This window comes from Apteryx mantelli, chromosome 27 (assembly GCF_036417845.1).
Source record: "Apteryx mantelli isolate bAptMan1 chromosome 27, bAptMan1.hap1, whole genome shotgun sequence".
Lineage (NCBI taxonomy): Eukaryota > Metazoa > Chordata > Aves > Apterygiformes > Apterygidae > Apteryx > Apteryx mantelli.
The window spans coordinates 4,225,474-4,239,339 of NC_090004.1; the positions used below are offsets into that span (position 1 = coordinate 4,225,474).

The window sequence follows — 13,866 nt, forward strand, 5'->3', positions numbered from 1 at the left end:
GGTGGCCGCTGCAGGCAGCAGGGGCGGGCGCCGCGGAGCCCAGCCGGAGGGCCAGACCACCCCGGCTTTTCCCGGAGGAACAGCCAGGCCCTCCTTGGCAGCTCTCCCCCTCCTCGCCATGCCGCTGCCTCCTTCCGCGCAGCCAGCAGCAGCCCCGGCTCCCTCGGGCCCCGCGGGAGGACCGGCGCGTTTCGGCCGGGCCCTGGCAGCGCCCACAGCCCCGGTTTTCGGGGCCTCGCCTGCTGAGACCCATCGCGCTCGTTCCACGCACTCGCAGGGCTGTGACTCCTGATCCCCGGCCACCCCCAGCTGGATGGGACCCAGGAGCCGCGCGGCGCGGGCAGCAAGCTCTGGAGCCCATTAACATTCCCCCGAGCCGCCTAATCCCCGCGCTGCCCTGCCTCTGCCTCGCGCTTTGTTTTAATCAAGCGCAGCCCTGGCGCCTCGCTAAGAGCCGGGGCGGCCTGGAGCCCGCGCCGGCACCGGCGGGCACGCGGCACGGCCGGCTGCTCCTCCGCCTGCCGGCCCCGGTGCCGCCGGAGCGGGGAGGCGCGACGCCGGCGCGGCCGCGGGCAGGGCGCTCGCAAAGGTCTCCGCTCTCCGGTGATTTTAAAAGCTGTTTTGGAGCCGCAGGAGCTGAGATCAGCAGAGCGGGGGCCAGGAAAGCTGGGGAATAAAAGCACGGGCTATCGCACGGGCTGGTAGTGATATCTGCTTGCGGTTGGAGTCCGCCGGGGTCCGTCGGCGCTCCTCGTGCCGCCAGGCCGGGCTCCCCGCGGGGCCGCGCAGCATGGGGACACCCCGGGGTCCCCGCCAAGGCACTGCGGGGCACTCAGCCTCCCCACTGTGGAGCGAGCAGGAGCCTGCCAGGGCACAGCCCTCATTTTTTAAGTCCATCCGGACCGAAAACCCTTCCCGAGCGGGGCTGGGGGTGTTTCTGTGCGCGCCGGCATCCACCCCCCCCCCGGGGACCAGCTGGGAAAGGGGCAGGTGGTTCCTATAAAGGGCCGAGCAAGCCGCTGCGATGGGGCTGGGAGGATTTGGCTCTGCGGGACTGCGGTCGCCTCGCTCCGCGGTGCCCTGTGGGAAGGGGGCGGCAGCGGGAATGACGCCGGCTTTGCCTTCTCCGGGTGCGCAGAGCCGCAGGGAGGTGGGTCCAAGCCGGGGCGGGAGCCGAGGGGCAGAGTGGGGCTCGGGGCTTTTTTGGGGAGGGGGGTACAGCACAAGCTGTGGTATTTGGGATTTTTTTTTTTTTTCCAGGGGCCCGAATTGTCTGAGTTATCAGCGGCGGCAGAAGCGCTGCGCTTCCTGTCTCGGTGTGCACGCCGGCTCCTCGGGGAGGGATTAAGGGGATTATATTATTATTTGTTATCGCGGAGGGGGGCAGGAGAAAAAGGAAGAAACCTCCATTGCTGGGAACTCTGCCTACTCGGAGCAGAGATTAGCTCCCTGCCTCCGCCCAGCCGGGCTGGCGGCCCCGAAGGGCTCCGGGACGGCCCTGCCCGGGACAGCGGGTGCCGCTGGGTGCCCAGGCGATGCTCAGCTCCGCATCCCCACCAGGATGCCAGGCGAGCAGGGTCCCCGGCCGGCCCCAGCGCCAGGGCTGCATCCAGCGGCAGGGCGATCCAGGGGCTGGTAAAGCGGGGCCGGGCACGCTCTCGGCTCTCGAGGTGGCAGGCGGCTTCTTGCAGCCTTTCGTTGGCAGCCCCGCTGCAAGGGAGCCTCCTCGGCGCACGCGGCCGCCCCGGCTCTCCGGGAGGCGACGTCTCCTCCGCCCCACGTAAAAGCGGAGCTCTCGAGGCTGGGAGACAGGATCTCAGCTGGCTGGTGGCTAGGAGGGAGCAGGATCACGGCATTGCAAGCAGGCGGGGGGGGGAATTTCGCCTTTCCAACCACAGAGCTGGCCTGGGGGCCAGGAGCGAGCACCCTCCGCGAAGCCCTTGCTCCAGTGTAGCCGGCTGGGATGCCCGGACGATGCCGGCGAGCCCGGCCCCGCTCCGCACCCCTCACAGCCCCCCATCCCGTGCTGGCGTCAGCAGCTCGCCCCGAGCCTGCTGCAACGCTCCAAGGGAGCCCTGGAGGGCGGCGAGGCCGGTGCCCGGGCTGTGGCCGGCGGCATCTCTCCCCCCGTCGCCTGCCGCCTCCGCTCTCGTCCTGGCGAGCGACGGCCCGGGGCCGGTGGGAGACGCAGCCCTGCCGTCGCCCGCAGCTCGCGGTCGCAGGGGTTTGGGGGAGGAACCTGCCAAGAGCTGCCCGGGGACGCTCGGACCGCTCCGGACTTCGGGAGGAGGCCGAGGAAAGCGGGTGCCGGCACGGCGTGGCGCGGGGTTTGGACGGCAGAGCTGAGCCCGAGAGCGCGCCACGAGCTGCCCGGGAGCTCTCGGGAGATCAGGCTTTTTTTTTTTTTTTTTTGCTTTTCTTAAGACCGCAGCTCTTTCTGCCGGACTGGGAATCCCACAAGGACAGCCTTTCTCATTAGATTTCAGCTCACCTATTCCTGCCCAGAACAAACAAGCGCACATCTGGAATTTTTCGTTAAAAATCCCCTTTTTTTTTTTTTGAGTGCCCGAAGCCCGACGCAGGTTCAAACGTGGGGTGCAGGCGCGGGGCAGCCCCTATCCAATCTCACCTCTTCCGTAGCGAGGCTGAAACCACTGACACCGATGCGAAAAGACTGTCATTAGAGCTGGTTCTGCGCACCCTTTCGCTGACGGACCGCACTATTTTCTTTAGTCTTTTATTTACACTTTATTGCTCTTGTTTTTGCACCGGCAAGCGCTGCTGGAGTGCACAGAAATCCTTCAGATCTCGGCTGGCAGCAGAGCTCTGCCTAATCATAGTCATTATCTGGAAGCAGGTAATGGGCATCTTTCCCATGTTAATTTGAAAACAGAATCCATGAGAGCAGGACACCGGGGAACGGAGCATGCTCCCGGCTCCCCCGGCGGCGCCCGCTCGCTGCCGCCGCTCCCCCCGGCACGCTGCCGAGCTCCGCTTTCCCGTGGGCGCCGGGTTGCGCGGGTCATCGCCGTTAAGCGGAGGGAGGATTTGGGGATGGAGGGGGGAAACGCGGTGACCTCGGGCGAGCCGGGCGCCGAGCCCCGCTCGGCTGCGATTTGGGCTGAACCTGCAGCTAAATAAACAAGCTGGGAAAGGGGGAGCGTGCGCGGCGGCGGGAACGGCATCGGGCACGGCCCGGCGCGGCCGATTCCGCCCGGGATGCGGCGGCCAGAGCCCTGTGTCGCTGCCGCAACGATAAAATCCCGGGGCCTTGTTTTTTCCCAGCGCGGACGTGCGGAGCCGAGTTGCTCTCCCTCCTCCCCTCGCCGCTGTCTGAACTTGCCCCCGAATCACCCGCCGGGGCCCAGCGTGGCTCGGCCCTTCGCTAACAAGGACTCGCGGCTTTTATCCCCGGCGCCGGGAGGGGACGAGGATGGAGGGGAGCGGCGAGGATTTCTCCCGTGGGCGAGCCTCCCCCTTCCCGGGGGGCGGGAGGGGGGGAAGGCTGGGTGGCGTTGGAGTTTCGTTTGCCGAGATACCATTAACGAGCGAGCAAAGGTTGCGGTGTCTCCATGGAGACAAGACAGCAAGCGAGACGGAGAGTGTGTGCATCTAAGGTTAGAGCTGATTAGTAAATGTCAGCGGCGCAGCAACTGCCCGCCGCGGCGCTGGCTCGGGGCCCCGCGCGCCCCCCGGGCTCGCCGCGGGACCCGCGCCATCCCGGCAGCTCCGGCTCCTTCCCCGGTGGCAGCCGGACCCCGCGCGCCTTCGTTCCCGCGCTGCGCCGCGCGGCTCTGGTGAAGGGAAAAGGTGGGGTGGGGCGAAGCGGCAATTCGTGGCAGGGCCTTTCCAGGGTTTTCGGGGGCTCGGCCGTGGCCTGAGCCCACTCGGGAGGGAAGCGGGGGCTGCCCGGCCCCTTCCCTCGCCTCGGCCCTTGCGCCGGCGCATCCCTTGCGCTCAGCAAAACGCAGGGAGGCACCTGGCAGGCGAGAGCATCCCTCTTGCAGAGAAACAAGTGTCAGGGGGTAGCGCGGGGGGGGCTGGATACTGCAATTTAGCAGGTATTATTCGGCAGCTATAAACAGAGCCTCTCACACAGACGGGGAGAGATAAAGGTTGCAGTGCAGATACAGATTAGGTGGTTCCCTTGAGGCTGTGACACCTTGAGATAGAAGCAGATCTTCAAGGGAACGGCTCGCTGGCAGCCTGGAAAACCTGGAGCCGAGCGGCCTCCAGCACCGCCGTGCCAGAGCCGGCTCCCGCGTCCCTGCCACGGTGGGGGCTTTCCCCCAATATTCGTGGGGGACGGGGCAGTGTAGGATGCCCGGCATCTGCACCGAGGACACTCTGCGCAGGCAAAGAGATGCAAAAGGGGCTAGAAACAGCTATTTTAAACGGTGCACGTGCCCATCTCGACCTCGAGGGCGCCGGAGGAGTGGCAGCCCAAGCCAGAGCAACCCCCGGGCTGCTCCAGCCTGGCCAGGAGGCAGCCAGGACCGTCGCCTCGGCCGGTCTGCAGCTCGTGGGACCGCTGAATCAGGCCAGGGAGCGCGTGGGACCTGTGCTCAGCGTGTGCTTTCCCCAGCCACCGCAGCGGTTAGCGGCAGTGCTCTTAAATGGATTTGTTTGCTTCCAGTCGGGAAGTGACAGAAAAGCCAGTGATTTACTCACTGCAGTTTGTTTTAAAGCACGATCACTTTGAGCTCCGAATAGATAGATGTCTGTGCCTTATGCCGTTTATTTTGTTAGTGTCCATTCCTGACTTCTTTAGGTATAAATGAAGCCAGCACTTATGTTTATAATCAGGCAGTGGGGAAAAAGATTTAATACAAGTGTGCAGGCAGAGAGGCTGTAGCAAAGGCATACTGCGTACCGTGTGCTGTTAATTTTTGATCAGGTATTTGCTCCTGCAGCTTGGGACAATGGAAATCTTTGTTCTCTTTCCTCCTTTCCCCCTCGAGGATAGCTTTTCCAAGTAGAAGAGGATTATTGGTCTGCAGCAACCTGCACTGCTGTGCACCCCATTCCTCATCCCCGCGCAGAGCTGACCCCTGCGATCTCAAGGGGGTTTCTACGGAGGGTCACCGGCATCACCCCTGCTCCGCGGAGGGCGAAACTGAGGTGAAAAGGAGGGGGATGGAGGCACCCAGGATCGCCTAAGCTTGCAGCAGGGCAGAGAGGAAAATCAGGCTTTTCTGAGCCCCGGCACGCTCAGCGCGCTGCTTGTCCCACTGCGACCCCGACGCTGCAAGACTTCTGCCTTTACCGGGGCCAGTCACACGTGAAAAGCGGAGCAGGGACAAAACGTCCTTGCAGGACTGGGACCCGCGGCCACGACTGCTCGTCGAGGCCCTCCGCATCGCTGCCTGCGTCGGGGTTTTAATTTAGAGCACGTGTCCCCGCCGCGCGCGCAGTCAGCCCCCTTGGTTAAATCAGGAGGCTCGTTCGTGCTGCGGCTCTGCTCCCAGCTGTGCACGGGAGCGTCAGGGCATGGAGAGGAAACGGTGCCGGAGCCAAAGGCAACGTCACCTGGCAGCTTCCCGCAGCCACCGCCCCAGTGCGGCCCCGCACGGCCCACGTGGAGAGGGGCCGCCCGGGCCCAGCGCTGGCACCCCGGGGGTCAGGGTACCCCCGGCGCTGGGTACCCCCGGCGCTGGGTAACCCTGGTGGTAGGTACCCCCAGCGCTGGGTAACCCTGATGGTAGGTACCCCCGGAGCTGGGTACCCCCGGCGCTGGGTAACCCTGGTGGTAGGTACCCCCGGCGCTGGGTAACCCTGATGGTAGGTACCCCCGGAGCTGGGTAACCCTGGTGGTAGGTACCCCCGGCGCTGGGTACCCCCAGCACTGGGTAACCCTGGTGGTAGGTACCCCTGGAGCTGGGTACCCCTGGAGCTGGGTAACCCTGGTGGTAGGTACCCCCGGAGCTGGGTACCCCCGGAGCTGGGTAACCCTGGTGGTAGGTACCCCCGGCGCTGGGTAACCCTGATGGTAGGTACCCCCGGAGCTGGGTACCCCCGGAGCTGGGTAACCCTGGTGGTAGGTACCCCCGGCGCTGGGTACCCCCAGCACTGGGTAACCCTGGTGGTAGGTACCCCTGGAGCTGGGTACCCCCGGCCCCTGGTGCTGGTTTGCGGCTGACAGGCAGAGGTGGGTCCCTGGGTTTGCACCCCCAGAGCTGGTGACTGCCAGGCTCCAGTCCCACTCGAGGGCCCGGCCTGGCCCTGTCCCCCTTAGCCTCCTGCCCTGCTCCCTGCTCCGCTCTCCCCAAAGCCCCCCACCCCTGCCCCCTCACCCCTGCCCTCACCCTTCCCCCCCAAACCTCACCCCTGCCCCCTCACCCTTCCCCCCAAACCTCACCCCTGCCCCCTCACCCTCAGCCCTCACACCTGCCCAGAACCTCCCCCCCCCCGCCCGCGCCCCCCGCCGCCCTGACGTGACACCGCCACTCCCCCAGGTGGAACTTTCCTTGCGGGGCGTCAGACCATAGAGGCGAAAGGCAGCACCAAGGTGCACCCCTTCTCGGGGGGGGACTCCGGAAAGGAAAGAGACACTTTTCCTCCAAGATAACCTGAAAGAAACCCGTTATCTGGAACTGACCGTCACATAAATATATTTTGAAATTCTGTCACTGTGCATGGTGTCGGGATTCTCCCTGCTTCCCTGGAAATGTTCCTCTCTGTCATCCCAGGCTCCCCCCTTTGGTCCCCCGGATGGTGCATTCCTCCCTGTTTACTCTCTTTGCGCGGCCGGCTTGGGTGGGGCTCTTTTGCTACTCTAGTTTCGTACGCAAGTGGCGTAGGACGGTTTTGATAGACAGCAATGCGCAGCCAATGGCATGGCAATAGCGTTGGCCAGCGAGCCAATGGGGTAGCGGACCGGCGGCAGGGAGGAGGCGGGGCGAGGTTCAGTCAGGGCAGGGAGGGGGAGCTGTGGAATGGCGGACGGCCGGGCTGGCCCGCCCTGGTGGTAGCGAGCCGAGGGGGCCGGAGAAGACAGCCGCGGAGTGAGGTGAGTGCGAGAGCGGGCAGCGGCAACCTCCCGGGCCTCCCGGGCCGCCTCTTCCGCGGGGAGAGAGGAGGAGGCGCTGGGGTGGGCTGCTAGGCCCTTGCCAAATAGTGAGCTGTGGGGGTGAGCTGGGCACTGTTTCCTGCTATATAGTGAGCCCCCTGCCCTGTGTGGGCCCTGGCGTCCCCGGCCTGGGGGGCGGGGGGGGGTCTGGCCCCAGCCTAGGAAGGTGAGGGAGAGGGAGAAGGAAATGGCTTTATCCCGGGCTGACACTTGCCCTGCCCCTCCCAGGGGCCGTGGCTCAGTGCCGGGCTGTATGTCCTGGGCTGGGGTAGGGCAATGCCGGTTGCTGAGGTGTCCCCAGGCCTTGCTGGTGTCCCCTGTCTTGGGGCTGTTACAGAGGTCTGGCTTAGCTGGGAATAGCTTGGGGTGCTGGGGAGGAGGGGAGGCTGCTGGGCGCTCCCTAAGGGAGAGGAAATGCTGCTTTGCTGGGCGTGGGGGATCCGTCCCTTGCCAGGCTGGTTGCAGCCTTTGCTCTTTGAGTTTGACATCAGTCCATCGTAATGGTGCTTGTGCAAACGTGCGCGTGTCTTTTACTTGTGTAGAAAGTCTGTTGGCATGGGCAGCTGACTGCTCTTGTTGCAATTGCTCCCATGGAGGGTTGCTGTGAAAGCGCTTTCTCCCTGTTGGCTGTCCTCCTGCCCCACAAAGTGGGTGCATGCTTCAGTATGTGTGTGTATACCTTATGGATGGGTGTGAGCCCCTTGACTACCAACTAACTGTGCAGCCATATAAAATGTAAAACTACTTGAGGTAGGACTGTGTGGGTGTATATGCTGGGAAATGTCTTCGCTGATACTAAATCCCTGGGCACTATCTGAAAAGAAGCTTTGAAGGGTGTAACGGCATATGGTTGGGTAGTTTGGTCAAATGTGCTGACCTACCAGTGACCTCAGACCATATTTCTTTCAGAGAAGAAATAAGTTGCCAGGCAATGTCCTCAGGGTTGTACCTCACTAACATTTGGGTTTGTGTTGGAGCTACTCCTTTGGGATACAAACAGCATATGTCTTTTGGAGAAAGGCAAGATGTTGCAGCCCCTCCCTGTTAGCTATTATTTGACCTTAAAGACCTTCTTCCAAAAGGACTATTTTCTGCTGAAAGTTTTGCACTTAGCATTACTGATTTACTTCCATTAATAGCAGCAGACTTGGGAGCCCTCACATAGCTGGAACCACTAGTGGGAATATATGGCATGCTAATGCCAAGAGTAGGCCTGTTCAATAAGGCTTTAGAAAACACTGATAGTCTAAGACTCCCAGCACTGCAGATCTTAGTGGATATGAAATGATATTAACAATGATAAGGAACTTTAATAATTGCACCTGCTGCAGACAAGGCCGTAACTGCTGTAGACAAGGCCATAATTTACCAAACCTTTTGTAACTCTCACACTTGCACGTGCTTCCCTCAGACTGGAAAATCTTGTGAGAATGGAAAAGCTGAAAGTAAAAGATGTGACAAGCCAGTAGTGTGTGTTTCCCTGTGGCAAAGCTGATGCAAAACGTTACTTTATGGGAAGTATTAAAGTGTGTATGCTTGATCACATGAGGAAGGGGAATAGTTATGTTTTCCACTAGTATTAAAAGTCTGTAGAATTGGTTGCTACTAAGTGCTGCTGGAATTAAAATGCTGTGTTGCAACACTCTTCATTAGGAATCCTGATTGGCCTTTTAGTGACCTTGAGTGGATTTTTGTCGTAGAAGCTAATACAGAGTTTAATCCAAAACTTAGTTAAAAGCAAACCAAAGCTAACATCTACCAACTAAAAACACAGACAGTGTGTTGATAGAGTGACTTTGAAAATCCACTTGCACTCACAGCCAAGGACAAGCTTTATCCAGCAAGTGGGGTGGAGTAGGTCAGACACTTCACAATTCTGTGCTTTTATTTTTTTGAAGGAGTGTGCTTGAAAATACAGGGTTTGAATGAAACAGCTTGACCCCAGTCTTAGAGGCCCAACTAATTCAAATCCGGGTACAAGCTACAATGGACAATGTTGCACCTGAGCAGGTTGGTGACAGCAGGGATTGAACGCAGAACCTCTGGTTTTAAAATCATCAATTTTTTCTTGGTTAAAAGACTCCCTTCAGTTAGGGGGCTAAAAGCAGGCATGTCAACTCCCTGTGTAGCCCAGGTGAATCAAGGTGAAGCTTTGCTGTATGTAGTGGGTGTTGGTTGGAAGAACATAATCTTCCAAGGGTGAGCTGAATGTAAACTTCTTCCCAAAGTGCATGTTTTAACTGCTTTAAAAAAAGAAAGTTGATTATTTATTTTGTAACAAATTCAAGAAGTAAATGTCCCAAATTCCACTCTTAAAAAAAAAACAAAAAAAAAAAAACAACCCTTCTGGTGCCTCATGCCTGTTAGACTCCTTCCTCTTCAAAGCAATGGAGATGAGCCTTTCCAAACTCTCTGCTGCTGATCAGTTTTTCCAAGCTGCTGTACGGTGATATTAGCAAGAGCCCTGCTTAATTGCTCTATTCTCACACCCCCAGCCCCACAAAAGCAGAGGTGCAGGAATAAAATGGAAAAAGTCTTCTATTACCTGATCTTAGGCTGTCGGCTCACCCCCATTTCTCACTTTAGCTTCTGTCTGCTGTGCATTCCTAACAAATCTTTCAAGCTCTGGCTTTGTAAAACTATGCTGTGGGGGGAATGCAGGCCAAGAGTTTAGGGAAAAAAAAGAAATACGGTGTGTTTATAACTACTTTGTTTTGTATGTACCCTATTTGAAATGTGGTGTCATTAAAACTTAAACTAGTGGCTTACTGAAGAAAGATAGAAGCCTGGAACTGTAGCTGCCTTTTTTTTAAAGAGATGTTGCTGCTGGAGTTTGAAGTAGTGAGTTAATAATAAAGTGGTGGGATGTTTTTTTTGTTTGTTTCTTTTTAGCAGAACATAAGACTCGTTCCCCTCGGAGTAGTATAACGCACTGAACAGAAGCAGTGTATTTTTGAGTTACTGTTTAGAGTGTATTTGTGAGCAGTGATTCATTAAAAATCGTATAACCTTTATTATAACTAGCAACCCAGTTTCTCGGCATGCTTTGAATGTATCTCATTCTTCAGGGCTGGTCTAGGAAAAGTTGATTTCATTCACAAAGCTTAGATAATCTTGTTGCGTGGGTGGAGGGGTTAAAACTTTTCAGTGATTGCCTCATATGCATCTAGTTACATTGGTAAATCCATCTCCTGATTATTATTTTTTGGAGATGGAAGAACAAAGAAGGTTGTGGGGATTAACGTTTCCACAAAAATTAGGTTAGTTTTTCTTTGACAGACTGTAATAAGAAAGACTTCAACAAGTGTAAGACTCATCTTTAATCCTTCAAGATAGCTTCTCTCCATGGATATTCTGGACTCAAACATCTAATAATTTTAAATGTAAGGTTTCTATTTTGTCTGTGCTATGTTTAATGATAATACTTAGCCCTCGGTCATTAGGCTGAGCAAAACACATTGCTGCATATGCTGCACGAGTCATAAAAAAGGTTAAATGACAATTTTAGGTGCTTGCATATATACATGTCATATATACTTCCTGCTGTCTTCATATAGAATGGGATGTGAGGACTCTGCAAAAAACATGCATTGCCAAAAGTTTCTCTCAAGGGTTAAAATGGCCAAAACCAGCCACTGTCTGATGGCTCAGTACCAAATTTGTTCCTTTATATAGTTTCTAAAATAATGCTGCAGGGGTGTAAAATGCGCAGGAGGCAAACTAGAATTGAAATCATGTTTCTCTGATGCTTTCACTGTGCTGAAATTTAGGAAAGCAAAATACAACTATTTTTCCCAGCAGAACCGTTCCCTGTCCTATGATGTTTTACTGTTTTCAGCAGCACTCTTGCTTTTAGTGGAGTTTGTAGTAAGAAATTGTGTATTTATATTGAATGTTTATTCTCACTGCACAAGAATGAATATTTGTGTGATCAGGCCCTCAGTTATAACAAATTAACATTTACTTAAATATTTTAGGTATTTATAAACACTGGATTTAGAAAAAAAAAAAAGTAAGTCGTGGAAATGGTTTATGGGTAATAAGCAAATGACTGCTCAGAACAGAACCACCCTGTTGAAATTTACTTCCTCTGTATTTTTGTAACTGTATAATAAAAATGCTGTATGTTTTCTTTTTGAGGAGGGTAGGCTACTCATGCTGCTGATCAGGCTTCACTGTAATGGCCATGCTAATAAGAGCTGCTGTAGAAGGTCATCAGGTTTGATTCAGATTTATACAAGATTAGTTTTTCCACCTGAAGCTTTGTAGGATTTTTTTGTTCCTGGGGGGCAGTAGAGGGGTGGTCCCCTCCCAGAAGAGCTGAAACATGAACTTCCATCTTATTTTGTTGAGCAAGCAGTGCAGAGGGCAGTATATAGCATTAATTACATTCTCAAATCCAAAACTTGCTTTTGCTGTAGTATAGTAATAGGACTAAGAAATAGTTCCTCAAGATCCTTCCACAATTCTTGAAATCGCAGTAAAGCTTTCTGGTATTATGTTACTACTCAAGAAGCGGTGGAGCACAGATACCTCGAGTGTGCATCTGCCAGGGACTTTGCTGAAGAAATTTTATAGGGAGCCTAGGAGTCCCTGTTGGTCATAGGGCTGGTGGCAAGCAGTAGTGCTTGCAAATGTGGAGGACAGTCTATTTGTCTTCTGATGCTGAAGTATTTCTGACTTAGCTTTGGTGTTTTTGTGTGATGATAGCTGACTTTTCCATGCAGTTGTGTGGCATCTCTTTCTAGCTGTGTTCTTGCTCCCACAAATGGGGTCGGTGGTGACCTACTCTAGTCCTCTGAGGAGTTCTGCGTAGTCTCCTCCTGTAAAGCGGTATCCTTGGACCTGTGCCTGGGAGAAGTGGTGATTTAAAGGATGCTGTGATGTGAAGAGAAGAAGATGGATTGTGCTTATGAAGCAACAGCACTTAGCATTTGTGCTTCAATTTCTGCATGGGAGATTGCTGCTGTGCCATCATTTTGGAGGTGCTGCTCTGAGATCACTAGTGACTTGTTGTTTTAAAGGTTTTGATTCTCCAATATTACTGTTGGAAGAGTAGAGAATGGGCAAAGAGTTTTCCACTAAAAATAATTTCTTCTTACTGTTGCTGTAAATCAAATCTAAACCAGGAGTTCATTTTTTTTGGCCTCTGCTGGAAAGTGTTCAGTAAGAATTGAAATCTTCTCTTACGTTGCGTGAGGTAGCCAGATAACCTTCTTCTCGGAAGGTGCTTATTTAATATGGATGGTGGGGCATTTATTTGAAGAATCCCTTTATGAAGCAAGGACCTACTTCTTTCCTCACCTGGAGCTGAGATTGATATCTCCTAATTGTAAAGCACAGGGCATAAAAGGAAGTGTCTTTTCACATAGTGTATGATAAATATTGGACTTACTGCCCCAAGATTTCATGGATGCCAGCATTTTAGATAGGTTCAGAAACTGATGAGACAAATTCATGGAAGTGAAATCCATAAAGGACAATTAAATAATACTGTTTGCTTCAGAGTGGCCATTGTTGCTCTATATTTGCATTGTTCTTATGCTCTTTGTTTAAGCATCTGATATCTGTCTGCTGGTGGAGAGGATGCTGGTTTAACTGGAGGTTGGACAAACTAGCGTGGCTATTCTTGGTTCCAGTCCTGTGGCTTAAGGTTTTCTCTTGCTTAGCTGCTCACGTTTCATATGATGTTAGAGAGTCGCCTGTTTTGAGTCTCCCACTTCTGCCCGCTCATAAAACTGGGCTAATGATTCTGACCTTTTGTTTGTACAGCAAAAGGAATAGGATCAACAAAATACTGGAGCTTATTTACTATCATTACTGAAATGATGAGCAATGCCACTTTGCGGTACTTCAGAGAGGCTTCTCTTATAAGATGCTGGGAATCCCTAGAGAGAGAAATGTTTCAGATGGGAAAAGGAGGAGGGGGAATGTTCCTCAGATTCCAGTCTTGCAAATATGTTCTCCTGAAACACATGAGGTAATATCCCTAGCCCTCGCCCTTCCCCGCTGGACTGTTTAAAATAGCCGTTGAGAATTTCTGCTCTTTCTGTAACAGCCAAACAGACCAGTGTTACTTACTGCATAGGAGTTCTGCGTAAATTGTTCACTGGCAGCAGAATCTTGCAAAGTGCTTTGACCTATTGTATTACCACTAATAAGATTGAATGTGGTTTTAATTTCTCATTTCCTCTTTCACTGTATGCCCTTTTCTACTTCTTAGAGTCCTACTCCAAGTCTCTGTATAGCAGAAGTCTTTTCTGTTACTCAAAGAATGAATGATGCTTTGCTTTCAGGCAGCTCTGCACTGGAGGGCTTTAAGTGGCATTCAGAGAAGGCTATCAGCCACAATATCTGATGTATTGGTGTAGCTGCAGTTCATGCATGGAGTGCAAAAAATGGGATTTAATTGGGAGGGAGGGGGAACAGCAGCCCTGGTTGAATGGATGGGTGAAAGTTCCACGACCACCCCTTAGCCCAGCAAATAGTTAGCTGAGTGCTTGCCAGAGCGGAAGTGAGTTCCCTTTCAGGCACCCGGCTTTTGTGCACCATAAGAAAAAGCTCACACTCTTATGGTTTTGGCCTTGCAGCTGCAAAAAAAAAAAAAAAAAAAAAAAAAGGCGAGCGAACCGTGCACACACCCAGATCCTGTTCTTTCAATACCAACAGCTGCTGAGCCAATCCTTTGCTGGAGGAAGGCATATAGCTATAAACACAGCTTGTGTAAAACCTTTACCTTCTGTCTAGGGCAGCATGAAATAACTGGCCACTTCCCCTCTGGAGGCTAAATTAAAAAC

At 54.1% G+C, this 13,866-nt stretch overlaps 1 protein-coding gene across 3 annotated transcripts in view; it reads left to right on the forward strand.

Moving 5' to 3' along the window:
- The first annotated feature begins 1,117 nt into the window (after positions 1 to 1,117).
- The window catches only part of WASF2 (WASP family member 2), a 39,560-nt gene continuing 26,811 nt past the window's right edge, over positions 1,118 to 13,866 (forward strand). For 2 of the 3 annotated variants that reach the window (XM_067311412.1, XM_067311415.1), the window contains exons 1-2: positions 3,649 to 3,810; positions 4,967 to 5,121. The gene's annotated coding sequence lies outside the window, so the exon portion shown is untranslated. Of the gene's footprint in view, positions 1,151 to 3,648; positions 3,811 to 4,966; positions 5,122 to 13,866 lie in introns of those variants that run through there. The other variant, XM_067311413.1, reaches the window with a different exon arrangement.